This window comes from Oncorhynchus keta, chromosome 1 (assembly GCF_023373465.1).
Source record: "Oncorhynchus keta strain PuntledgeMale-10-30-2019 chromosome 1, Oket_V2, whole genome shotgun sequence".
Taxonomy (NCBI): Eukaryota; Metazoa; Chordata; class Actinopteri; order Salmoniformes; family Salmonidae; genus Oncorhynchus; species Oncorhynchus keta.
Genome location: NC_068421.1, coordinates 24846088 through 24873427, shown reverse-complemented (window position 1 = coordinate 24873427; position 27340 = coordinate 24846088). Strand labels below are relative to the sequence as shown.

Here is a 27340-nt window from a genome sequence, read left to right as displayed (position 1 = left end):
GATGTGTAATACAAGGGGCAATTTACTCAGCAGAATTTCAAAGAAACCTTGCTGGAATATTATCCAGGCCTGGGTCTTTGGAGCATTTATGCTCTGCTAGCATACTGGCTACTTTGGCTGTTGCTACCTTTGCAAGAGAAAAAGAGTTTAGCTGAACCCCTAACTCAGCATAATATTTCTTGACTTGCTCGTTTCCATACAAACTAGAACTGGTGGGCAGCATGGTTGAATTACTATGAATACCGGAGACACAGTAAATAGTCTGAGAAGTTATCTACTGTCAGGCACAGCAAAATAGTCAAAACATCACGAGCAGACCTCGGTTCAAATACTATTTCAAATATCTCAAATACAGTACATTCAAAGTAACCTTTCAGATATATTTTACTTGAAAAGACAAGTCCCACTTGGCACACACTGTTGAATCAATGTTGTTTCCACGTCATTCAATGAAATTAAGTTAAACCAACGTGCAATAGATGTTGAATTGATGTCTGTGCCCAGTGGGGTGGTTGAATATTTTTATTTAGTTGGAAATACAATTGGAAAGTATATTACAGTATTGTAAAATACTTATTTCAAATACTATTTTCAAATCCCTGGATTAAATGCATGAGTGTGTTTTGTCAGTGTATTTGAAATACAATTTGGCAGACTATTTTTTTTTTTTTTTTTACAACTAACCATTCAAATACAAGTACTTGTTTTGGGCTGTGTATTTGAAAATACTGAAATACACAAAAAAAAGTATTTTAAATACCAGATACTCAAATACACATGTATTTGATCCCAGGTCTAATCACGAGGCCTCTATGTGTTCACGTCTTCTTGACATTCCATAGGGCCCTGGGAAATTGTATGTTAAGGAGGCCATCTTAGCTGAGAGCTGTGAGTCAAGGGGGTGTTTCGCGATAAGGTAACTATGTTAATAACTTCTGGCTCTGACAAGACACCCCCCTCTCTCCCCCTCTTCTCTCATTTCCTCTACTCTCTGGACTGGGATCAACATGGCTGAAAATTGACACATTTGACAGGGCTCAGTTTTTACCCAAGCAAAGAAAAGAGCTAAAGAAATGTATTATAATGAACAAAAGGGGACCTGGCAGCAGCATAGGCTTAGAGAGAGACAGAGGGACAGAGAGAGTGAGGGAGAGCTGGGGCGACTATAGTGGAGGAACCAATTTCTATGAAAATGCCCTAGGGGGAGTTGTGCTCCAGTAAATCCACCTCCCCGCAGAATGGTACAGTCTTATTATAGAGCAGCTAGTGGGATGCAGGCAGGCAGCGGCCCCAGATCTTTCACATTGCCCAAAGTCAAGCTCCACGTCCCATTCAGCACGTTGGCTTGGCTGGGGCCTCAGCACCGCTAAAGCTCCTGACCTCTGGCTCTCACAACTGTAGAGATCAGGGGAGGAAAAAGAGAAAAGAAGGCCCAATGTCTTGTGTTTAATAAGTCCACTCTGTTCGCCATGGTCAACAGATTCTGGCCACAATGAGCTTGAATCTCACCGTAGCTCTAGGGAAAAGCAGTGGGAAAAGGGGAGGACGCAGAACTAACTCCTTTAGAGTTCTATATGTATTTGTCCTTTGTAATAAGAGTGCATGTGTGTGTGAACAGTATGTGGGTGCATGTGTGTGTGTGTGTGTGTGTGTTGCATGCCTTGTGTGAACATCTGCGGTCTCAGAAATGCACTTTCATACTTCCATCTGCATAATGGGAAAACAAGACCTATCTCATGCTGACGGTAAATCAAGGCCACTGTGCAAACATGTGAAGTAGAATATAGCAGTCGTAGGGCATACAGAGTTTCAAATTGCATAGGAGTTACCAGCTGATCCACACAAGGTCCAGACAGGGAGAGAGGACTGCAGCATTCATCTCTCAGCACAGTCACTCTATACTAAAGTGTTATCTTGCTCCACTGACAGGCTTCTCTGGCAGGAGAAGAAAACAGAGGGAGCGGACAGGGAGAATTACTCAGAGAACAATGGGCTGGGACATAGAGAAATGCCTCCCGGATAACCAGGTACAATGAATTTGGCTTAGCTCCATGGTATGACTTATATGTGTGAAATGCATCAGAAGCAACTGGTGACACACAGTTGAGCTGGGGACACATTCAAATGATGGAAAACGCTGAAATAGTCAGAGGTCACAACCAAAGTTTCCTCAAAAAATGTTTGGCACCGAGCATATTTCAGGTCTGCTGAGCACAAACTTGAACGTTATGACAATTCTGTGCATCTTCCAGCGCGCGTTTACTGTTAACACGGAGGCTGTACCCGCTTTAAGTTACAGTTTTAACAGTGGCCTTGTAGACTACTGTGGCTATTTGATCATAATGTAGCCATAACATTTCAACATGGAAATACAGTAGCTGTTCTATCATTCAGTCTACAGTAGCATCCAATGTGTGGTCTTCAATGTAGGCCTACATTACATGAGACTTTTGAAACATGCAGGGCTTGACATTATAACCTGTTTATCCACTTGTCATTCAGTGAAGGAGGTGACTGGAAATGTGGTGTTGTTTGATGCAATAAATTACTTCACAAAATAAAATGCATTATTATTTCCATGCCATTATTAGAGAGAATCAGACAAATTATGCTACCCTCTGCCTATTGGCTACTTAGCTTATTCAAGCCAGTCTTAAAATGCAACACTTTAAGACAAAAAACCTGACTCACTTTTTAAAGATGTCTAGAAATGTATACATTTTGTGCTCCTGTAGGAAGCAATCACTCCCCTATTGCTGACTATAAATTATATATAACTGGGCTAATAACTCACTAACTAGCAAAGGATATGAACAAGATGTGCAGACGTGGCTACATGAAGCTCTCGCTTTGATCTCAAAACAAGCGCATCTACTCATGCTGTAAGCACAGTCCAGTTCAAAGTAAATGACAGATGGTCTATGGTCTATTTGCATATAGGCCTACTGCAGCGCTGATTGTTTATGCTGCACGGGTCTGTGTAGAGTACTGGCTGAGTAGTGCATGTCAATGCAATAGAATCCTACTCCGATGTGTTCTGCCTACAACAAAAATCTCTTGCATAGTTAGTTTTGGTATGTTGCATTGAAATGGGATAATATTGCATTGATTCAATCACAATTGCCACAGTACAGAGAAACGTCAATAGTGTTAACAGGGAAAACTCTAGAACAGTGGTCACCAACCGAGTCAAGATCACTACGAGTCAAAATGCAACCCAAGATCTACCACTCAGTAAGCTATAGGCTCAAACGTTTACTGAAACGTTGATTAATGTGCACTGTCCCTGTAAATAAAAAAAATACATTATCACTGCACATTGGCTTTGCCAATGCATTGTTGTTCAGGACATTAAAAAAAAATCATATTTCAAAATTTGAGGTAGCCTATATGATCATACAGGTAATAGATCCGTTGTTATATTACTTGTAAAGCACAGCTGAGTGAGCGTACATTTAAATAATTTGCTTTTTATTTTACTGTGCTGATGGTGCCTGCATCTGACGGTCAGTCTCAGCAGAAGGAGAGAGCAGCAGACTGACGGTCCGCCTCTCAACATTCCTCCGCTCTCCCTTTCCTCCACTGACACTGACAAACAAGGGACACAGTCTTCCAGCTGATGACGAAACTCGAGCCAAACAGCATATTTCTGCATCATGCACATGTTGTTACTCCTGTGAACAGAGAAAGTGAAATATTCCTCAATATTACTGTAGGTCTACCTGCTAACCCACAAAGAATTTGGTCCTGCTGTACATACCTACATGTACGCTACAGTCACAAGACACAGGCCTCCTTACTGTCCCTAGTATTTCTAAGCAAACAGCTGAAGGCAGGGCTTTCTCATATAGAGCTCAATTTTTATGGAATGGCCTGCCTATCCATGTGAGAGACGCAGACTTGGTCTCGACCTTAAAGTGTTTATTGAAGACTCATCTCTTCAGTAGGTCCTATGATTGAGTGTAGTCTGGCCCAGGAGTGTGAAGGTGAATGGAAAGGCACTGGAGCGACGAACCGCCCTTGCTGTCTCTGCCTGGCCAGTTCCCCTCTCTCCACTGGGATTCTCTGCCTCGAACCCTATTACAGAGGCTGAGTCACTGGCTTACTGGTGCCCTTTCATGCCATCCCTAGGAGGGGTGCTTCACTTGAGTGGGTTGAGTCATTGACGTGATCTTCCTCTCCAGGATGGTGTCCCCCTCGGGTGCGTGCCATGGGGAAGATCATTGTGGGCTATACCCGGCCTTGTCTCAGGGTAGTAGGTTGGTGGTTGACGATATCCCTCTAGTGGCGTGGGGGCTGTGCTTTGGCAAAGTTTGGCCCTGTCCGGGGGTATCGTTGGACGGGGCCAGTGTGTCTCCCGACCCCTCCCGTCTCAGCCTCCAGTATTTATGCTGCAATAGTTTGTGTCGGGGGGCTGGGGTCAGTCTTATATATGGAGTTTTTCTCCTGCCTTATCCGGTGTCCTGTGTGAATTTTAGTATGCTCCATCCTTCGCTCTCTCTTTTTCTCTTAGAGGACCTGAGCCCTAGGACCATGCTTCAGGACTACCTGGCCTGATGGACTCCTTGCTGTCCCCAGTTCACCTGGTCATGCTGCCTGCGGCTATGGAACCCTGACCTGATCACCGGATGTGCTACCTTGTCCCAGACCTGCTGTTTTGGACTCTCTCTCTACTGCACCTGCCGTCTCTACCTGTGAATGATCGGCTATGAAAAGCCAACTGACATTTACTCCTGAGGTGCTGACCTGTTGCCCCCTCTACAACCACTGTGATTATTATTATCTGATCCTGCTGGTCATCTAGGAACGTTTGAACATCTTGACATTTCTCCTAGCCACCGTGCTTCTACATCGGCATTACTTGCTGGGTTTCTGTACAGCACTTTGACATCGGCTGATGTAAAAAGGGCATTATAAATAGATTTGATTGATATGAAAAAAGACACAGTAATAATAAGAATGCAAGCCTATAGATACACTTTCCTACTCATTAGTTACTGCTGCGGTGCTTTCTGTGAAGCTGAAAGGAAATAGGAAGAATGCGCATTTTATGGCTTATAAAAGTGATTAATACAAAGTGTTGACAGCTCCGAGTAAGAACTTAAACTCACTCATAAAAACAGCAGCTCTTTGTTGATTTTGTTGACAGTCTCTCTAGTCATGGTTTTAAAACATTCTGAAATCTCACAGTATCAAGCTTTCTTTTATGCCTGCTACATTACTGCAGACAGTCATCTTGATTTGTACCCTCACACATTAAATGGTTCAAATTGACAACAGTTTGCCTATCTGGCACACAGGGCAGCAGAATCCTGAATCGGGTGCACCTACAGTACCGTCTGAGACAAAAAAAAGGCTTTATCATTTTTTTGCAGAAATGTTTAGCGATCGACTAGGAATGCCTTAGAGATTGACTCGTCGATCCCGATCAACCGCTTGGTGCTCTAGAAAGTTGAGTGAAGTTCAATCTCTTGATTATCTCTGTGAGCTAATATTTATGTGCAGCAATCTCGGGGCTAGCTTAGAGGGAACATTGGTCACAGCCAGAAGTACAGCTTGGTGTTCAAAAAGATCAGTGAAATTAATACTTGTGGGTTTGTTGACAACCTGTTGCTATACAAATGGTAAATATATTGGTGCTTTCTTCACAAGGAAACAGTTATTACAGCGATGGGCACAGAGGGAGGTAAAGCATATGCTCTCATTTATACTTGAAACACTGAAATGCTCTCACATCTCTGATGGCTCCCCAGATAAGAGCCATGCTCGGAGACACTAGTACAAACTAACAGGCTACAAAAACAACCCTCGTCAGACCTCTCACAGAGACTCCTTTATGCAGCCTCATATACAGGCTCTTTTTAATTAGTTCTTCTGAAGGGATTAAATATTTTTTTAACTCTACCAGAGATCACACCTTAACATTAAATTGTACGCGTTGCAGGCACTCCCTAATTCTTGGTCCAAGTCATTCATATTTTTCTCCTGTGGAATCCAAGAGGGCTGTGTTTTCACTGACTGGAGGCTGCTTTTTGAAGGGATAAAGAAGTACCCATAATCCTTCTCTGCATTGCGCCCAGCAACCAACACCCCTTCTGCTAATATGGACCTTTTCTCCATGCCACTAACAGCACTATTAAAGATCAGGGCCATTTCAAGCATGGAGAGAGCCGGGGCTTGAGAGGAAAATGTTTCAAATGGGCCCAGTCATGTACACACTCATCTGCGATGATGGATTCCTAAGAGCCTGGCTAGAGCAGGCGGATACAAAGGAATGGAATCGCTTCAAGGATAATCCATATGACCTGGAGGAGAGAAACAGGGAAAGGGAGAGAGCCTATGGGAAATAAGGAATTGGAGATGAAATTCCACTAAGGTCTGAATAATATACGACCCTGTGGTACGTTTTCACCTCAAGCGCCATTGTTGGCTTCATTAACATTTATTTCAAGGGCTTGTCATCTATGTCACATCAAGCAAGCAAAACGGACACCATCCCACTGATAGAATCCTAAAATAGATGCTAAATTGGTTTCATGCCGAGCCCTTTTAATTCACCCAAAAGTTTTCAATAAACTAGCAGCAGATAAATGCCTCAAAAAGCTAATTACAACTTTTCCCAAAGGAACGCCAAGTCACGGAATCCTGCTTACATCTTCCAAACCCTGCAGCTGTCGTCATCATACTGTATACATGGGTGTTATCCAAGATCCTATGGATGTTCCGTCAGCTGCTTAGCCGTTAGCGTTAGCTTAAACGACCAGGGCTCCAGAGTGTACCACGTGGTACTCGAGGCGTTCCAATAAGCAGCCACCGCCGCCCCACTTCCTCCCTTTACCTTTATGTGGCTCAGTAAAACCGTAGCTCCACATATGACAGAGTGGAGTTACGAACCCTTTTGGCCCTGCAGTCTAGGGGGGATGGAAACAAGACCCGTAACATATCTCATGCAAATCATAACCGTGAAAAGGAACAGTGAGAACTAAAAGAAATTCACAGACAACCTGAGCTGGACCCAAGGAAAGAACTAATAAATATACATTTTAAAACCTAATCTAGTCTTACCTGCTTCAAGAACAGTTAGCTACCTAACCAATAAAATACAGTGGGTAGTCCACCCAGTTCTAACTAGGGTACTTAGACAGAGTTATCCTATGGGTAATGTATGCCCATGGGCAACTTGGCTTCATATACCCTTTTCCCACCAAAAAACTAACAGTCATACATACTCACAAGATAACGGACAAAATGAGATCTTGGCGCAACAACAAAAAAGAGATGTATCAATCCAGAAAGAGAGAGAGAGAGTTTGGGAAACAACTGACTGGGTTTTTAAACCAAGGGAAAGGGAATGTGATTGGGTAAGGGAAAAGGAGCAGGTGTGTCTTCAGTGGTGACTGATTGGCGACAGATGACTGCCACCAGTGACTAGGACAGAAGGAGAGAAAACAAACACACACAGGATACCTGTATCCCTAACAAGTGGCACAGGACTTAAAAGTGCTCAAACACAAAGACTGATAGTCATTGGTCGAGTTTGAATTAAAATGCATATTCATCATTTGGAATGGACATTCAACCAACAGTTTGCCACATCAAATCCCAGAGCTGATAAGGTAAAAATCTGTTGTTCTGCCCCTGAACAAGTCAGTTAACCCACTGTTCCTAGGCCGTCATTGAAAATAAAAATGTGTTCTTAACTGACTCTCCTAGTTAAATAAAGGAAAAATAAAAAATACATTCTTCATTTACATTTGAATTATGCCAATGCATCTTAAGAGATTCCAGGTTAAACTGTTTAAGGTGTTATTTTCAGCTTGAAATAACACCATGCAAAGGACCTCCTATTTCCATGATGTGTTCTAAATAAACAAGCCCCCCCCAAATGTCAAATGGCCTGGCTTGCGCAAGATAACACGCTTCAGCTGAATTGTGGGGATTGGACAAAGACCCTCTTCTCTGCTGTGGCAACACATCCTCCCCACATCTGGCCACTACAAAACATACCAGCATGTGTGTGCATTCACTTCGCTACAAATGACGAGAGTGTCTATATACAGTACGTACTTAGCTTTCTCTTCAAATTAAATCAAATCAAGCTTTATTTATACAGAACATTTCAGACATGGAATGCAACACAATGTGTTTCACAGAAAAGAGTGAGAGAGCGTGAGAGAGAGAAGTTTAGACTTACTCCTCACAGAAAACAGCTGAAATGACTAATGTGCTGGTCCTTGGCAGAATCTCTCTCTCTCTTTCTCTCTCTCTCTCTCTGTGTGTGTGTGTGTTTGCTTCACATGTGGTTGGGGTGTGGGCCTTGTAAAGGGCACATTCCCCCCAGAACACACACACACAGAGAGGGAGAGAGCGACACACAGAGACGCACACTAAGAGAGAGACACACGAACACACACACCCTTGCAAAACCTTTGCTAGCCCCCAATGCCCCACAGCTTAGAGTGGCCACATTTCATGGACAGGGGACTGAAATCCCTTGACACGGTAAGACATTCTCAGACAGGCTAGAATAGACTGCTTTTTTGCCATTTCCACAGAAACATTAGACAACTTCGCTGAAAATAATTTTCACTTGTGTATATACAGTAAGTAAGGATGGAAAACAATGGCAATATTTGACTGAGTCAGAAATTTGGGATATTTAAAGACAACAATTATACATCCTGTTAAGAAATTACATGTATTTTCACAGAAACTATTAGGAAAACCTGTATTTAATTCAAGCACAATCACAGTTTCTCCAAGAATTAAGCCAAACTATTGTTTTCTGAGCTGGGCCTATTTTTCGCTTTGAGTGCCATTAAGTTATTTTTCTTGGCAAACAGAAAGGTTATTTTCCAGGATTGTGCAAACAGAAAGGAAATATTAATCACAGAGGATTATTACTGTAACAGTTAGCTGGTGAAGAAACAAGAAACAATAACTAGAAAAAGACAAACAGTCATAGATTTGCCTCCATGGGGTTCAGGCTTGGCTTGACCCTGACATCAAAACAGATGGTGCAGTCAACAAGGAAGCTGGCCTTATGAATTAAAGCACTGTTTAATACTGCCTCACCTGCTACTGATAACAGGAGCTGTCCTGTTGGGTATTGGCATTATAGAAGCTAGATTATGCTTGGGACAGACATATGGAGAAGACCTGAGACCAAACACAATTGCCATGGTATCCATACATATATCAACAACCTTTTTGTGTACTATTTCACCTGGCACAACAGGTGTGCATTTCTCTCCATTATTCAGGACACAAAATAGACAACGCTTATTTCCCTGTTATTTATGCGGTCTAATCTCCATTTGAGGCTGGCTGCAGGTGAACTCCACTCACATTGTTGGTGCTGCCTGAATTTGTGCATTGGCCTCCGAAGATCAATACTTAATACCCTATGGTGCTGCCAAGTCCATTTAGATGCAATCTGCTATTTTTTATGTCCATTAGGTGGAAAATAAAGCTGACTAGGTGGATGACCACAGGAAGTGGAATGCATGATGTTCGCCCAGTCTCTGTGGTGATGAATGCTCTGTAGCAGCGTACTGTACAACCAATAAAAACATCAGATGCTGTCTGCCTCAAGTATTGTGCCATTAACTTTTATTAAATGCAGTTCAATACTTTGATGATGATGTTTTAAAGGAGTCTCTTTAACTCCTTTTACAAGATGTGGGAAGACAATAAAACACAAAGGATGGTGGTGGTACGTGAAAACAGGGCTGTTTGAAAACAAAACGGCCTGGGTTTGGACATGCTAACGCTAAAGCATGGCTTTAGACAGCATAAAACGGCCTGGGTTTGGACATGCTAACGCTAAAGCATGGCTTTAGACAGCATAAAACGGCCTGGGTTTGGACATGCTAACGCTAAAGCATGGCTTTAGACAGCATAAAACGGCCTGGATGTGGACATGCTAAAGCTGAAGAATGGCTTTACACCATAAAACAGCCTGGGTTTGAACATGCTAACACTAAAGCATGGCTTTAGACAGCATAAAATAGCCTGGGTTTGGACATGCTAAATCTAAACCATGGCTTTAGACAGCATAAAACACCCTGGGATTGGACATGCTACATTTTGTGGGTTCAGCTTGAGCGTGCTGCTGGGGGTCTGGATCCTTCCCTGATTCCTCTCCTCTCCTCTCCACACACATTTCATTTCATTAGCTTGTCCACTGCCACTGTCTGTCAGTGTCGAGGCCCTTGAGTTCACCCAGGGTTAGACAGAGCATTTCTGAGCAAAGGCACTGAAGCGCTGGGCTGTGTCCATGGACGAATATGATCGGAACAACAACAGAGCGGCTCCTATGTTGTACATTTCACAAGCTAATTGAAAACAGAGGGGACGCTAACTCCCTCCCCTGATCCGAGGCTGCTAGCTCGCCAGCAACGTATTAGCACTATCTCCAGACTTATGGTATGTATCTGACTTATTATTATTTTTTTTTAACCTTTATTTAACTAGGCAAGTCAGTTAAGAACAAATTCTTATTTTCAATGACAGCCTAGGAACAGTGGGTTAACTGCCTTGTTCGAGGGTAGAACAAACTATTTTACCTTGTGAGCTCGTGGATTTGAGTTTGCAACCTTGCGCTTACTAGTCCAACACTCTAACCACTAGGCTACCTAATTTGACTTGACTGACAAAGCAGAAAACAACAAACGCAGTACACCTGAAACCAGGAGTGGATGCCTAATGCTGCTGTTGCTTCCTAGGAGTGGAGTCACCCTGTCCATCCTGTCTGATGACTGGGAAGGGCACACCAATGGACGCCATCTCCACACAAAGGCACTATGGATTAATTTCCCCTGGTTGACATGCTCAGGAAAGTGATATCACAATTTAAGCCTTCTACCTGCCTCTGATCCTGTCAAATCAAATGTATTTACATTATATAGCCCTTCTTACATCAGCTGATATCTCAAAGTGCTGTACAGAAACCCAGCCTAAAACCCCAAACAGCAAGCAATGCAGGTGTAGAAGCACAGTGGCTAGGAAAAACTCCCTAGAAAGGCCAAAACCTAGGAAGAAGCCTAGAGAGGAACCAGGCTATGAGGGGTGGCCAGTCCACTTCTGGCTGTGCCGGGTGGAGATTATGACAGAACATGAAGAACAGAAGATTTTCAAATGTTCCTAAATGACCAGCATGGTCAAATAATAATAATCACAGTAGTTGTCGAGGGTGCAGCAAGTCAGCACCTCAGGAGTAAATGTCAGTTGGCTTTTCATGGCCGGTCATTAAGAGTATCTCTACCGCTCCTGCTGTCTCCAGAGAGTTGAAAACAGCAGGTCTGGGACAGATAGCACGTCCGGTGAACAGGTCAGGGTAACATAGCCACAGGCAGAACAGTTGAAACTGGAGCAGCATCCTATCCCCACCACCTTCTTCAAGATAGTTTTTAATTGTATATCTGAAGGAGTGCAAGCTATTGTTAATCATTCCCTGTTCATAGGGACATTCCCACTGCACTAAAAACTGCTATGGTGAAACCCCTTCTAAAGAAAAGTAATCTAGATTCTTCAGCTTTTGGCAATTTTCGGCCAATCTCCAACCTTCCATTCTTAAAACTTCTACAGGATCGGTGTCACCCCCGCTGGAACGTTGAGCTAATGTGCGCTAATGGGATTAGCATGAGGTTGTAAGTAACAAGAACATGTCCCAGGACATAGACATATCTGATACGGGCAGAAAGCTTAAATTCTTATTAATCTAACTGCACTCCAATTTACAGTAGCTATTACAGTGAAAGGATACCGTGCAATTGTTTGATGAGAGTGCACAGTTCTGAACTTGAAAATGTATTAATAAACCAATTAGGCACCTTTGGGAAGACTTGATGCACTTTGAACAGAAATGCAATAGTTCATTGGATTTGTCTAAACCTTTGCACATACACTGCTGCAATCTAGTGGACATAATCTAAATTTCGCCTAAGATGGAATAATGCAATGTGGCCTTTCTCTTGCATTTCAAAGAAGAGGAAATAATACAAAATAATACAAAATACATTTGATTTAATATTATTTGTATGAACTTTTACCAGCTCTAATGTGTTACAGTTGGAAATGGAAGTTTACATACACTTTGTATGGAGCCATTAAAACTCGTTTTTCAACCACTCCACAAATGTCTTGTTAACAAACTATAGTTTTGGCAAGTCAGTTAGCACATCTACTTTGTGCATGACACAAGTCATTTTTCCAACAATTGTTTACAGACAGATTATTTCACATATAATTCACTGTATCACAATTCCAGTGGGTCAGAAGTTTACATGCACTAAGTTTACTGTGCCTTGAAACAGCTTGGAAAATTCCAGAAAATGACATCATGGCTTTTGAAGCTTCTGATAGGCTAATTGACACTATTTGAGTCAATTGGAGGTGTATCTGTGGATGTATTTCAAGGCCTACCTTCATACTCAGTGCCTCTTTGATTGACATAGTGGGATAATCAAAATAAATCAGCCAAGACCTCAGAAAAAAATAGTAAACCTCCACAAGTCTGGTTCATCCTTGGGGGCAATTTCCAAACACCTGAAGGTACCACATTCATCTGTACAAACAATAGTACGCAAGTATAAACACCATGGGACCACGTAGACGTCATACGTTCTGTCTCATAGAGTACTTTGGTGCGAAAAGTGCAAATCAATCCCAGAACAACAGCAAAAGACTGTGTGAAGATGCTGGAGGAAACGGGTACAAAAGTATCTATATCCACAGTAAAACAAGTCCTATATCGGCATAACCTGAAAGGCCGCTGAGCCAGGAAGAAGCCACTGCTCCAAAACCGCAATAAAAAAGCCAGACTACGGTTTGCAACTGCACATGGGGACAAAGATCATACTTTTTGGAGAAATGTCCTCTGGTCCTCTGGTCAAAAATAGAACTGCTTGGCCATAATGACCATTGTTATGTTTGGAGGAAAAAGGGGAAGGCTGTAACGGCTCTCTTCTATCTCCTCCTCTGACGAAGAGGTAGAACAAGGATCGGACCAAAATGCAGCGTGATGATGATTCATGATATTTTAATGAAGGAAAACTATACATACAGAAACTACAAAAATAACGAAATGAAATAACGAAAACCGAAACAGCCCTATCTGGTGCAAACACAAAGACAGGAACAATCACCCACGAAACACTCACAGAATATGGCTGCCTAAATATGGCTCCCAATCAGAGACAACGATAATCACCTGATTCTGATTGAGAACCGCCTCAGGCAGCCATAGACTACTACTAAGACCAAGGCGTGACAGAACCCCCCCCCCCTAAAGGTGCGGACTCCCGGACGCACCTCAAAACCCTAGGGAGGGTCCGGGTGGGCGTCTGTCCATGGTGGCGGCTCCGGCTCGGGACTTGGATCCCACTCCATAAATGTCTTAGTTCCTCCCCCTCGCGTCCTGGGATAGTCCACCCTCGCCGCCGACCATGGCCTAGTAGTCCTCACCCAGAACCCCACTGGATTAAGGGGCAGCTCGTGACTGAGGGGCAGCTCGGGACTGAGGGGCAGCTCGGGACTGAGGCAGCTCGGGACTGAGGGGTAGCTCGGGACTGAGGGGAAGCTCGGGACTGAGGGGAAGCTCGGGACTGAGGGGAAGCTCGGGACTGAGGGGCAGCTCGGGACTGAGGGGCTGCTCAGCACTGAGGGGAAGCCCAGCTCTGAGGGGAAGCCCAGCACTGAGGGAAAGCCCAGCACTGAGGGGAAGCCCAGCACTGAGAGGAAGCTCAGCACCGAGAGGAAGCTCAGCACTGAGAGGAAGCTCAGGCAGGTAGTTGGCTCCGGCAGATCCTGGCTGGCTGGCGGATCTGGAAGGGTCTGGTTTACTGGCAGATCTGGAAGAGTCTGGTTGACTGGCAGATCTGGAAGAGTCTGGTTGACTGGCAGATCTGGAAGAGTCTGGTTGACTGGCAGATCTGGAAGAGTCTGGCTGACTGGCTGACTGGCAGATCTGGAAGAGTCTGGCTGACTGGCAGATCTGGAAGAGTCTGGCTGACTGGCGGATCTATCTGCTCTGGCTGCTCCATGCAGACTGGCAGCTCTGGCTGCTCCATGCAACCTGGCAGCTCTAGCTGCTCCATGCAGACTGGCAGCTCTGGCTGCTCCATGCAGTCTGACAGCTCAGGCTGCTCCATGCAGACTGACAGCTCTGGCTGCTCTATGCAGACTGACAGCTCTGGCTGCTCTATACAGACTGACAGCTCCATGCAGACTGGAAGCTCTGGCTGCTCTATGCAGACGGGCAGCTCTAGCTGCTCCATGCAACCTGGCAGCTCTGTGCAGACTGGCAGCTCTGGCTGCTCCATGCAGACTGGCAGCTCCATGCAGACTGACAGCTCTGGCTGCTCTATGCAGACTGGCAGCTCAGGCTGCGCTGAACAGGCAGGAGACTCCAGCAGCGCTGTAGAGGAGGAAGGCTCTGGAAGCGCTGAACAGGCGGAAGACTCCAGCAGCGCTGTAGAGGAGAAAGGCTCTGATAGCGCTAGACGGGCGGGAGACTCCGACAGAGCTGGAGAGGGGAGGCACACTGTAGGCCTGATGCGTGGTGCTGGCACTGGTGGAACTGGACCGAGAACACGCACAGGAAGCCTGGTGCTGGGAGCTGCCACCGGAGGACTGGTGTGTGGAGGTGGCTCTGGATAGACCGGACCGTGCAGGCGCACTGGAGCTCTTGAGCACCAAGCCTGCCCAACCTTACCTGGCTCGATGCCCACTCTAGCCCGGCAAATACGAAGAGCTGGTATGAACCGCACCGGGCTATGCACCCGCACTGGAGACACCGTGCGCTCCATAGCATAACACGGTGCCTGCCCGGTCTCTCTAGCCCCCCGGTAAGCACAGGGAGTTTGCGCAGGTCTCCTACCTGGCATGGCCATACTCCCTGTGAGCCTCCCCCCAATAAATTTTTGGGGCTGACTCTCAGGCTTCCATCCGCGTCGCCGTGCTGCCTCTTCATACCAGCGCCTCTCCGCTTTCCCCGCCTCCAGTTCTTCTTTGGGGCGTTGATATTCACCAGGCTGAGCCCAGGGTCCTTTTCCGTCCAATATCTCCTCCCAAGTCCAGAAGTCCTGTGATCGCTGCTCCTGCTGTCACTGTTGCCTGTTACCACGCCACTTGGTCCGGGTGTGGTGGGTGATTCTGTAACGGCTCTCTTCTATCTCCTCCTCTGACGAAGAGGTAGCACAAGGATCGGACCAAAATGCAGCGTGATGATGATTCATGATATTTTAATGAAGGAAAACTATACATACAGAAACTACAAAAATAACGAAATGAAATAACGAAAACCGAAACAACACTATCTGGTGCAAACACAAAGACAGGAACAATCACCCACGAAACACTGACAGAATATGGCTGCCTAAATATGGCTCGCAATCAGAGACAACGATAATCACCTGACTCTGATTGAGAACTGCCTCAGGCAGCCATAGACTACGTAGACACCCCACAAAACCCCAAGACAAAAAACACACCACAATAACCCATGTCACACCCTGGCCTGACCAAATAAATAAAGAAAACACAAAATACTAAGACCAAGGCGTGACAAAGGCTTGCCAGCTGAAGAACACCATCCCAACCGTGAAGCACGGGGGTAGCGTCATCATGTTGTGGGGGAGGTGCACTTCACAAAATAGATGGCATCATGAGAGAGGAAAATTAAATGGATATATTGAAGCAGCATCTCAAGACATCAGTCAGGAGGTTAAAGCTTGGTCGCAAATCGGTTGTCCAAATGCACAATGAGCCCAAGCATACTTCCAAAGTTGTGGCAAAATGGCTTAAGGACAACAAAGTCAAGGTATTGGAGTGGCCATCACAAAGCCCTGACCTCAATCCTATAGAACATTTGTGGGCAGAACTGAAAAAGTGTGTGCGAGCAAGGAAGCCTACAAACCTGACTCAGTTACACCAGCTCTGTCAGGAGGAATGGGCCAAAATTCACCCAACTTATTGTGGGAAGCTTGTGGAAGGCTACCCAAAACGTTTGACCCAAGTTAAACCATTTAAAGTAAATGCTACCAAATACTAATTGAGTGTATGTAAACTTCTGACCCACTGGGAATGTGATGAAAGAAATAAAAGCTGATATAAATCATTCTCTCTACTTTTATTCTGACATTTCACATTCTTAAAATAAAGTGGTGATCCTAACTGACCTAAGACAGGGAATATTTACTCTGATTAAATGTCAGGAATTGTGAAAAACTGGGTTTAAATGTATTTGGCTAAGGTGTATGTAAACTTCCGACTTTAACTGTAAATATTTCTGTATTTTTTCTCATTGTTTTTATTTGTTTTTTCCCGAGAAGCACATTTTGTTGCATTTCATCTCCGAAATGTGCTGTATAAAAAAAGCTCGATTTGATCTCCTTTGAGGTGAAGAGGTGCCATGACAGCTTTCACAGCTTGTGAAAGGCGTTGATTTGTGAGGTATCAGACAAAGACAAAGTGCTGCTGTGGCTGTGGCTGTGCAGGGCAAAATGGAGCCAGCGCTTACAGGAAAGGTCCCGTTTACGCTCAGAGGATCGCTAATGGCCCAGGTTACCATCTGTCCTGCTGGCTACTCAGGTCCAATGGATCAGACAGACACTGAGTGCCTGCTAGGTACACACAGACAGTTACTACTTGCTGGCCTAAGGAAACTATGCAGCAGTTCAGTAGGCCTAATATAGCAGCCTATCAATAGTAAACAATTGAGAGGAATCTTTAAATCATAATTATTGTACTTTGTCCATTTGTAATGTGCCATACACTAGATATCCATCAAAATAATGCATGTGATGTGTTAGGTTTGGAATGGGCATAGCACATTGAACCTTCATAGCCACCAAACATCTTACAGCACAAGGACACAACATGCCTAAAAAGCCCTTTTAAAGAGAGCACCAGGAAAGGCCTAAAACTTTCTCCCCTCTCTGGGGGCCAGCAGCACTAGCAGAGCAGAGGTCCCCATGCATCCACATGTGGCATAAGCTTCACAGCTCTCACATACTCCCCCAATAAATAAGGCTGGCCTTTGGGCTGATCAGCTCAGTCAGTCTCTCTCAGGGCAGGGTTGTCCCTCCCGGCCCGTCAGCAAGATAAGGAATTTCCACGCGGCCACATCCGAGGGTGGAGAGGAGATTGAAACCAGATGAATGTGACTTTGGTGCAGCAGGCTCGCCAGGCCCATATTTCACTCCCCAAAGCATGATTAAACGAGATGCGGAGCTTTTGGGGCCAAGGCTGAGAACTCAGTGCTCAGAGGCAGGGCGTGGGCTCACTGCGACAGCCCAAGCTAGAAAAACAGGGCAAAGGGCAGACCTACAGTCTCTCTGATTTGTTGCTGAAGTCTCAAGAGTTAATTCCAGACACGTCAAGAATGCACTCCGAATTTGCTTCAGACACAATAATTGATCTACCCTGATTCAGACTTCTCAGTGAAATGGGAGCACTGATGAATGTAATTAAATTAGGTTCTGTCTAAAAAGGGGTTTGGTGGGAATCTGTCACATTACATTGTGTTTTTGTGTGAAATAAAGCAGTGCAATGTAGGCCATGGGGTTGAAACTGACAACCAACGGTGCCAAAAAAATGAGGGCAAACGGCAACATTTTGGGAGTGAGAAATAGGAACGTCCCTGTCTAATCCAGGAGTGTGAAATAGGAACGTCCGTGTCTAATCCAGGAGTGTGAAATAGGAACGTCCCTGTCTAATCCAGGAGTGTGAAATAGGAACGTCCCTGTCTAATCCAGGAGTGTGAAATAGGAACGTCCCTGTCTAATCCAGGAGTGTGAAATAGGAACGTCCCTGTCTAATCCAGGAGTGTGAAATAGGAACGTCCCTGTCTAATCCAGGAGTGTGAAATAGGAACGTCCCTGTCTAATCCAGGAGTGTGAAATAGGAACGTCCCTGTCTAATCCAGGAGTGAGAAATAGGAACGTCCCTGTCTAATCCAGGAGTGTGAAATAGGAATTTCCCTGTCTAATCCAGGAGTGTGAAATAGGAACGTCCCTGTCTAATCCAGGAGTGTGAAACAGGAACTTCCCTGTCTAATCCAGGAGTGTGAAATAGGAACTTCCCTGTCTAATCCAGGAGTGTGAAATAGGAAAGTCCCTGTCTAATCCAGGAGTGTGAAATAGGAACTTCCCTGTCTAATCCAGGAGTGTGAAATAGGAACGTCCCTGTCTAATCCAGGAGTGTGAAATAGGAACGTCCCTGTCTAATCCAGGAGTGTGAAATAGGAACTTCCCTGTCTAATCCAGGAGTGTGAAATAGGAACTTCCCTGTCTAATCCAGGAGTGTGAAATAGGAACGTCCCTGTCTAATCCAGGAGTGTGAAATAGGAACTTCCCTGTCTAATCCAGGAGTGTGAAATAGGAACGTCCCTGTCTAATCCAGGAGTGTGAAATAGGAACGTCCCTGTCTAATCCAGGAGTGTGAAATAGGAACTTCCCTGTCTAATCCAGGAGTGTGAAATAGGAACTTCCCTGTCTAATCCAGGAGTGAGAAATAGGAACGTCCCTGTCTAATCCAGGAGTGTGAAATAGGAACGTCCCTGTCTAATCCAGGAGTGTGAAATAGGAACGTCCCTGTCTAATCCAGGAGTGTGAAATAGGAACGTCCCTGTCTAATCCAGGAGTGAGAAATAGGAACGTCCCTGTCTAATCCAGGAGTGTGAAATAGGAATTTCCCTGTCTAATCCAGGAGTGTGAAATAGGAACGTCCCTGTCTAATCCAGGAGTGTGAAATAGGAACTTCCCTGTCTAATCCAGGAGTGTGAAATAGGAACTTCCCTGTCTAATCCAGGAGTGTGAAATAGGAAAGTCCCTGTCTAATCCAGGAGTGTGAAATAGGAACTTCCCTGTCTAATCCAGGAGTGTGAAATAGGAACGTCCCTGTCTAATCCAGGAGTGTGAAATAGGAACGTCCCTGTCTAATCCAGGAGTGTGAAATAGGAACGTCCCTGTCTAATCCAGGAGTGTGAAATAGGAACGTCCCTGTCTAATCCAGGAGTGTGAAATAGGAACGTCCCTGTCTAATCCAGGAGTGTGAAATAAGAACTTCCCTGTCTAATCCAGGAGTGTGAAATAGGAATTTCCCTGTCTAATCCAGGAGTGTGAAATAGGAACGTCCCTGTCTAATCCAGGAGTGTGAAATAGGAACTTCCCTGTCTAATCCAGGAGTGTGAAATAGGAACTTCCCTGTCTAATCCAGGAGTGTGAAATAGGAACTTCCCTGTCTAATCCAGGAGTGTGAAATAGGAACGTCCCTGTCTAATCCAGGAGTGTGAAATAGGAACGTCCCTGTCTAATCCAGGAGTGTGAAATAGGAACTTCCCTGTCTAATCCAGGAGTGTGAAATAGGAACTTCCCTGTCTAATCCAGGAGTGTGAAATAGGAACTTCCCTGTCTAATCCAGGAGTGTGAAATAGGAACTTCCCTGTCTAATCCAGGAGTGTGAAATAGGAACGTCCCTGTCTAATCCAGGAGTGTGAAATAGGAACGTCCCTGTCTAATCCAGGAGTGTGAAATAGGAACTTCCCTGTCTAATCCAGGAGTGTGAAATAGGAACTTCCCTGTCTAATCCAGGAGTGTGAAATAGGAACGTCCCTGTCTAATCCAGGAGTGTGAAATAGGAACGTCCCTGTCTAATCCAGGAGTGTGAAATAGGAACTTCCCTGTCTAATCCAGGAGTGTGAAATAGGAACTTCCCTGTCTAATCCAGGAGTGTGAAATAGGAACTTCCCTGTCTAATCCAGGAGTGTGAAATAGGAACGTCCCTGTCTAATCCAGGAGTGTGAAATAGGAACGTCCCTGTCTAATCCAGGAGTGTGAAAAGGGTGAAAGAAATTGACACAGATCTACAATTGCTAGAGTTACTAATTATACCTTAGACTGTAAAATTGTATTGTTGAGTTACTAAAATGACACTTTAATACCCCTGTCTGCAATTACTGTACTGGATGTAAGGCCTTGTCCAATGAAATGCAACATATGGTAACTCACGCCCCTCCCCCAAACTTGAATGTTTTACAGCAATGTGGTATAAAGTACATTTTCCAGTTGTCCAGGACATCAGATGTGCACAGTACAGAGAAGTTGAGCAACGTGGAGAGTGTTGGCCTGTGCTTAAGGGGACTGGGGAAGAAAGAGAAAAAACAAACCAACTGCACAGGTCTTGTTTTTCCAGCTTGGAGACGATTTTCTGTTGGCCAGCGGAGGACTCTGCTAAATGTGTGTGTGTGTGTGTTCAGGGCAGATGGTGTTTGTGAGTGTTTAAGGGTCTGCTTTCATTGGTTGTCAACAATGGCCCTCCTGAGCGAGGGAAAGTGGCATACTTTTTTTCCAGCCCCTGCTCCAGGAACTGTCCCTGTTCCCTCTGACATGTAGCTGGTTGGCCACACTCACAACCCAATGCCAAACACACTCCATATCACCACATTTCAGCTATGTCACTGCTAAAATAATTGTGGCTGATTTGCTGGCCGCTGCCCTGCGCTATACTCAAGTAAATAAAGAAAAACCTTGTTTTTAATTCAGCCATACTGTTTGATCTGCATTTGCTTGGCCAACGAGAGACTAATCTCATTACCCTGTGCTAAATTGCATGCTTGGGCATCCTCTCTGACAGGACTAACATTTTACCGTTAGTTAATTAAGAGAACCATTAAAAAGACACTGGACCTACTGGACACGTAATACATTTCGAAGACAGCTCAGCCAGTAGAGAGCAAACCACGTAGATGACAAAATACCCAGCACTATAAACACACACAATAACAATGGCAGAATGGGGGAAACCTGGCACAGGACAGGCTAGTTCTGTGGTTGAACATGTGCTCCAAGTGATGCGGTGTGAGTTTAGTTAGTTGTGGTTTACCTGCTGTGAGAGTGCCCTATTAAACTCAGCCAGCCTTGCCACAATATACATGCAGGCTAAGCTTATTATTCTCCTCCTCCTATTCAAACAGCTCCCTTCATGTGGCACATTAATCATCATTTACACCCATTTGAAATTAGAGGAGAGAGGAGAAGGAGAAAGGGAGAATGAGAGAGAGAGAGAGAGAGAGAGAGAGAGAGAGAGAGAGAGAGAGAGAGAGAGAGAGAGAGAGAGAGAGAGAGATAGGGAGGCTGCTGCTGTTCCTGCTATCCCTTCCTCTCCTGTCCTCAGGTTCTTCCCCTGTCCGCATTGGCTTCCTCATCGCTCTGTGTGAATCATGAGCCAGGCCCGAGCCTCCATGACTTGATCCCCTGTGACATCAACCCGGGACATGTAGTGAGCAACACAAAGCAAAACAGCCTCTCTCTCTCTCTCTCTCTCTCTCTCTCTCTCTCTCTCTCTCTCTCTCTCTCTCTCTCTCTCTCTCTCTCTCTCCCCTTCTCCTCTCTTTCTGGTTTCAAATGGGTGTAAATGATGATTAATGTGCAAGAAGGTATCTGAGGATATGTCAGAGGACTCTAGATATTACATTTTTTCTCAGTTGCTAACCACAATTTCTGAAACCTTGCTCCATTTCCTGAAAACATTAAACACAAAACCTAATCTTCAAACACTATTTACATAACTTCTGACTCCTCTTGCAAAATGAAACATTCGCCTCAAAACAGTTTTACCTGTGTTCAAAATCAAACACCGCTCTCAAATCATAAACAAAGTGTTCAAAATGATATACACTCTCAAGCAGTCAGTAAACAATAGACCAAAAAATAGAAAACACATTGTTCAAAACATACAATTCTCAGGGAGAAGTACATTTTTAATTTTAAAAAATATTCATATTTTTCCTTCATCGTCTTTTGATGAACGAAAACAGGTTCTATCATAGTAGCTCAAAATTGATCAGAAATTACTACTCTGCTTTGCTCTTTGCAATTTTGTTTTTTGTTCTTCCTCCTCCTTGTACCCCTATTTTTACAGTACTGTACCCTGCATCTCACAAACTTGTCCTTGTGATACTGTAATTCTTGTTCTTTGTTGATATGAACCTGCAACCAGTAAAAATCTATTGAGCAGTCAGTACTGTTAATAAATGGAAAGCACAATGTTCAGGGCCATACAATTCATCCATTGTACAGTATACAGTCTACAATGCACTGTACTACAATATCCATTCTCAGACTTTCTCCTTCCCACCTTCAACAACCTGTTTGCTCTCTGAACTGGCTTATATTGGTTGTGTCGCATCATTTGAAACAGGTTCAATCCATTTTGAGTGGTTGTGTTCAATCAATGACATATGTTCTCTATTTGTATTTGATTGTTGCCACTTGTGTTTACCAGTATGGATGACATGTGCATTAGAGTGCAGAACGTGTTTTGAGAATGAGAATGTGTTTAGAGTTTTGCTGAAAAGTCTAAGTGAGATCTGCAAATTTTATTTTACCATGTGAAATGGTTTAAGGTATTGTCAACAGACTGCATAATTAGCTAAATGAGTCCAGGCAACTGAGAACTTTGTTCAGCCAATGGGTTTTAGTGTTTTAGCAATTAAGAAAAACTGTAATTTAACAGATATTTTCTTTTCGGAGACTGAAATTAGTCTCTCTCCCTCTTCTCCTTCGTTAAGCCATTTCTTCCCCCTCTCCTCCCTCTCTTGATATGTTATGTAAATTCACACCTTCCATTAATTTGTTTAAACACAGCAACACAGCCCTAGATGAGTGCTTATGTAGAGTGGCAGCCAAACTAGAATCAACACAGGGCCCTTTTAGCCATGAAAAAAGTGTACGCTCGAGGGCTGAATACATTTATTTATTTTAGGCAACAGAATATAAAATGTTCTGTAAGGCCAGACATGCTAAGTGCTTTGTCTCTTATGCATCAACCCTTGGGGCAATTTATTCCTCTTAATTAAAAAGGGAGCAAGGAGCAGAGGAGGGATAGCTACTGTTGAGGCGGGTGGGTTTCTTGTTGTATTTCTTGTCAGAGTTTTTGGTATGATCCTCACTGCCGTGGAGTCTGCGGTTCTGCTGATGCAGGGGCTTTGTTTCAAGATTAATGAAAGACGTTTGGCTCATTGGCGTTTGGATCCAACTCAGAGGTTAAGAACAACCTCCAACCGGCAAAGGTTTATGCGCCACACTATACAGAATGTTCTGCTCACTCAGTGAAGCAATTCTTTCTCTCCTCCTCTCCCATTTTTACCCTCCTAACAAAGAAATAAAAAGTGAACCTCAGATTCATTTGAAAATGCCTACTTTTTCACTTTCTCCTGCTGACAAATCAGATTTCAAGCAGGAAAATGAAAACCATTACCCCAAATAATACCATTGCCACGTTTTTGAAGGCAGCAACCATGTTAGAATAGAATATCATCTGTTCTAAAAAGGACAAACGACTCCTGATTTGGGACTGCATGAGAATGCTATTCATTGACCACAGCTCAGCTTTCAACACCATAGTGCCTGAAAGCTAATCAACAAGCTAAGGACTCTGGGACTAAACACCTCCCTCTGCAACTGGATCCTGGAGTTCCTGATGGGCCGCCCCCAGGTGGTAAGGGTAGGTAACAACACATCCGCCACCCTTATCCTCACCACAGGGGCACCTCAGGGGTGTGTGCTCAGCCGCTCCTGTACTCCCTGTTCACTCATGACTGCACGGCCAGGCACGACTCCAACACCATCATTAAATTTGCCGATGATACAACAGTGCTAGGCCTGATCACCGACAACAACGAGCCTATAGGGAGGAGGTCAGAGACCTGGCCATGTGCTGCCTGGACAACAACCTCTCCCTCAACGTCATCAAGACAAAGGAGATGATTGTGGATTACAGGAAAAAGAGGAACGAGCATGCCCCCATTCTCATCGACGGGGCTGCCGTGGAGCAGGTTGAGAGCTTCAAGTTCCTTGTTGTCCACATCACCAACAAACAATCATGGTCCAAGCACACCATGACAGTTGTGAAGCATGCACGACAAAAGCTATTCCCCCTCAGGAGACAGAAAAGATTTGGCATGGCTCCTCAGATCAGAGCATGACTGGATGCATCACAGCCTGGTATGGCAACTGCTTGGCCTCCGACCGCAAGGCACTACCGAGGGTATTACAAATGGCCCAGCACATCACTGGGGCCAAGCTTCCTGCCATCCAGTACTTCTATACCAGGCGGTGTCAGAGGAAGGCCCAAAAATTGTCAAAGACTCCAGCCACCCTAGTCATAGACTGTTCTACCATATGGCAAGCGGTACCGGAGTGCCAAGTTTAGGTCCAAGAGGCTTCTAAACAGCTTCTACCCCCAAGCCATACGACTACTGAACATCTAGGCAAATGGCTACCCAGACTATTGGTATTGACCCCTCCCCTCTCCATGCCCCTTTCACTCTCTGTTGTCATCTATGCACAGTCACTTTAATTAACTCTACCTACATGTACATACCACCTCAACTAACCGGTGTCCCCGCACCTTGACTCTGTACCGGCACCCCCCTGTATATATTGTTATTTTTTACTGCTGCTCTTTAATTACTTGTTACTTTTATCTCTTATTCTTAACCATATTTTTTAAAACTGCACTGTTGGTTAGGGGCTCGTAAGTAAGCATTTCACTGTAAGGTTATATTCGGCGCATGTGATAATACAATTTGATTTGATTTGATGTCCTTTATGTTCAGGAGTTGATTCATATGCCATTTATATGCCGCCCTGTACCATGCAGCATCACATACATATGTGGAATCAAGTACTCCATATTCATAAAACCTAAAAACATCATGCTGCGAATGCCATCCATCTTATAGAATTCTCCACTTGACTGTGTCCGTGCCAGATAAATCCTATTCCACAGCAGCAGACTGTGGGCTTTGTTTTCTGGGTGTGATGAGAACATCATTGGGTGTCATGACTTCACAACACAGTGAACCGGTGATCCCATCATCGTCTGGTCATATTAAACATCACAGGTAATATGTAGGTACTAAACCTATAACACAAAGCTTCAGCATCTGCCATTGTCCAACATACTTTTCAAAGAAGATTATATCAAACAGCGAACTGCAGCATCTTCCTATTCAGAACTACAGTGAGGTCTGGAGGCAAACAGAGTGAAGCTGTATAAATAGACTTTGTTATGCTGTCTGTCTGATTGCCACCCAACCATCCCAGTCTAAGAGGCACCGCATTACTAGTGGTGATACACTTCACTCTCAGGCTACTCCCTTTGTGTGGAAGAGGACCATTTCAAACCAGATTCACCATCGCTGTTATGCTTCTCTGCTGCATTGGGGAAGATGGGGATAGGGAGAGAGGGTTCTGGGGGGAAGAGGGTGAGGGAATGTTTTCAGGAGCCTGCAGTGAGACGTTTTTTCTTTCTTCCATTCATCCCAACCCTTATCCTTCAACCTGTTCCTGCCTCCAATCCTTCTCCACCAACCTCTTTTGCCTTGATGTAGACAAGCCTACAGTGCACCCACAGAACACATACTACAACACAAACACACAGTCTCGCCCTGCATGGCGACTGTTCGGTGAAGGGGAATAATGCTCTTGCCATGCATGGGTGGGCCAATGCCAGGGCAATGACAACATTCTCCCAGGGATCCAATAAACAAGAACTGATTCAATCAGCTTTGTTTCCGGCCCAGATGCCATGCAGTAGCCCGGTCGGTCTCTTCAACTGGAGCAGCAAGCCAGCGGATTTGAGGAGAGGAGAGCCGAGCCGAGCCGGGCGACGTTGAGGTTAGCAGGATATGTTTCAGACCAGCCCGCTCTGCTCCGGGCTTATTTATCCCACCGTGGCCAATCACACAGGCTCTGGGTGCAATTTATATTCCCTATCGCCGGACCGGATTAGTCCAGTCTAATCTGCTCAACTCATAGAAAAAACCTTCACCATTTTTCTCACTCTAATATTTCTATTAGTTCCGCCTGAATTCCAGTGATGTGCTGCGACACAAGTGGCTCTGCGTGAGAGACTCCTCTAATAGGTGGTGGAGGGGGGGGTCAGGCAGGCACAGGACTTCTTAATGCAGACATAGGTGGAGAGGATCAGGGTGGGACTGCATGCTGATTATGGGTCTGGTGTGGATGAGAGGGAGAAATGACTTGTATGATTTAATGAGCAGTGGCTATTGGCCTGGAGCAGGGTCTTAGGAGGGCGCACACACGTACGGAGGCAACTGGAGCAGTAATGCTGCCCTTAGCGAAATGCTACAGACTCCATAGTGCGACCTTCCAGCCCCAATGTCCTTCCTCCCTCAGATGTCCTTCATGGCAAGCCAGGTCCCCTTTCACTCATTACAAAGCAGGAAGGATATATAGATGAATGTGGATGAGAGAAAGAGAGAGAGAGAGAGAGAGAGAGAGAGAGAGAGAGAGAGAGAGAGAGAGAGAGAGACTTGCATGTTTGGTATATCAAATTGAATAATATACTGAATAATAACTGCCACTGAGGTAAGCACAATAGACCCCCTTTCACTTTATGAAGAGCAGATTAATAGCCAAACGCATAGAAAAAAATATCTAATGACATTTGAAGGCCTTCATATTGACATCGGGTCCCCAGCAGCGGTTTTGTATGCTGTAGTAGTGCTCCTGGCCAGTAGGTACAAGCGTGCCTGTGTGCTCGCCAGCTGATCAGCAGCGTAATGTCACTGGGTTTTACCAGAAATTATTCTTAATGTCACTCCGTCTCCCACGCTTGAATGTCACTGCCTTTTAATTGGCCCAGTAAAATAGCAGTGTTGTTTGCAACTGGGTGTGACGGATGGGAGGGGACAAATGAGGTGATGGTGGTTTCAGAGACATGTTCTATGATGGGGGAGTCAAAACCTGATTTGGCCACGAGCCATTTTGCAATTGGGCTGATTCTGTGGTGCATTGTTTCACTACTGCCAAAGCAACATTAGGTTACACTGTGTGGGAACAGAACCGAGAACCATTCATTGACCCAAGTCAATAGTGTACATACAAAGAACAGTGGATACCTTATACTATTTAGTGATAATGTATGTAGGGACCTGATTGGTTGGTTTTGTAGAGGGGAATTGTGGGGCAGAGGTCAAAACAGACAGGACTGCCCTTAAGCCCTGCCTGTGGCCCAACAGACTCTGGGGACACTGTTCGACTGATATGACACACACACACATCAGCCAGTCAGTCAGCCACAGTAGCAACACAGCACTGAGCGTCACATGCCAACCTAACTCTATGTCCCTTCTGACTACGCTGACATGGTGACATCCCCATTTGGCAAGGTCCTAGACTGGTGCCAGGACTATGAAAATGATCCCTCTGCTCATAAACAAACAGATTACAGTCGGAATCGTGTGCCCATTGGAAGATTAACGCAAGGAAACATTTGCTCTCTGTGATTTTGGTTTTGAAACATAACA

The 27340-nt window shown here is 44.7% G+C and overlaps 1 protein-coding gene across 3 annotated transcripts in view; it reads right to left on the bottom strand.

Annotated features, from left to right (window-relative positions):
- LOC118397138 (CXADR-like membrane protein) overlaps positions 1-27340 on the bottom strand; it is a 115590-nt gene that overhangs the window by 20501 nt on the left and 67749 nt on the right. The window contains exon 1 of one of the 3 annotated variants that reach the window (XM_035791742.2): positions 7234-7339. The exons of the other annotated variants lie outside the window; for them this stretch is intronic. The gene's annotated coding sequence lies outside the window, so the exon portion shown is untranslated. Of the gene's footprint in view, positions 1-7233; positions 7340-27340 lie in introns of those variants that run through there. 3 annotated transcript variants of the gene reach the window in all.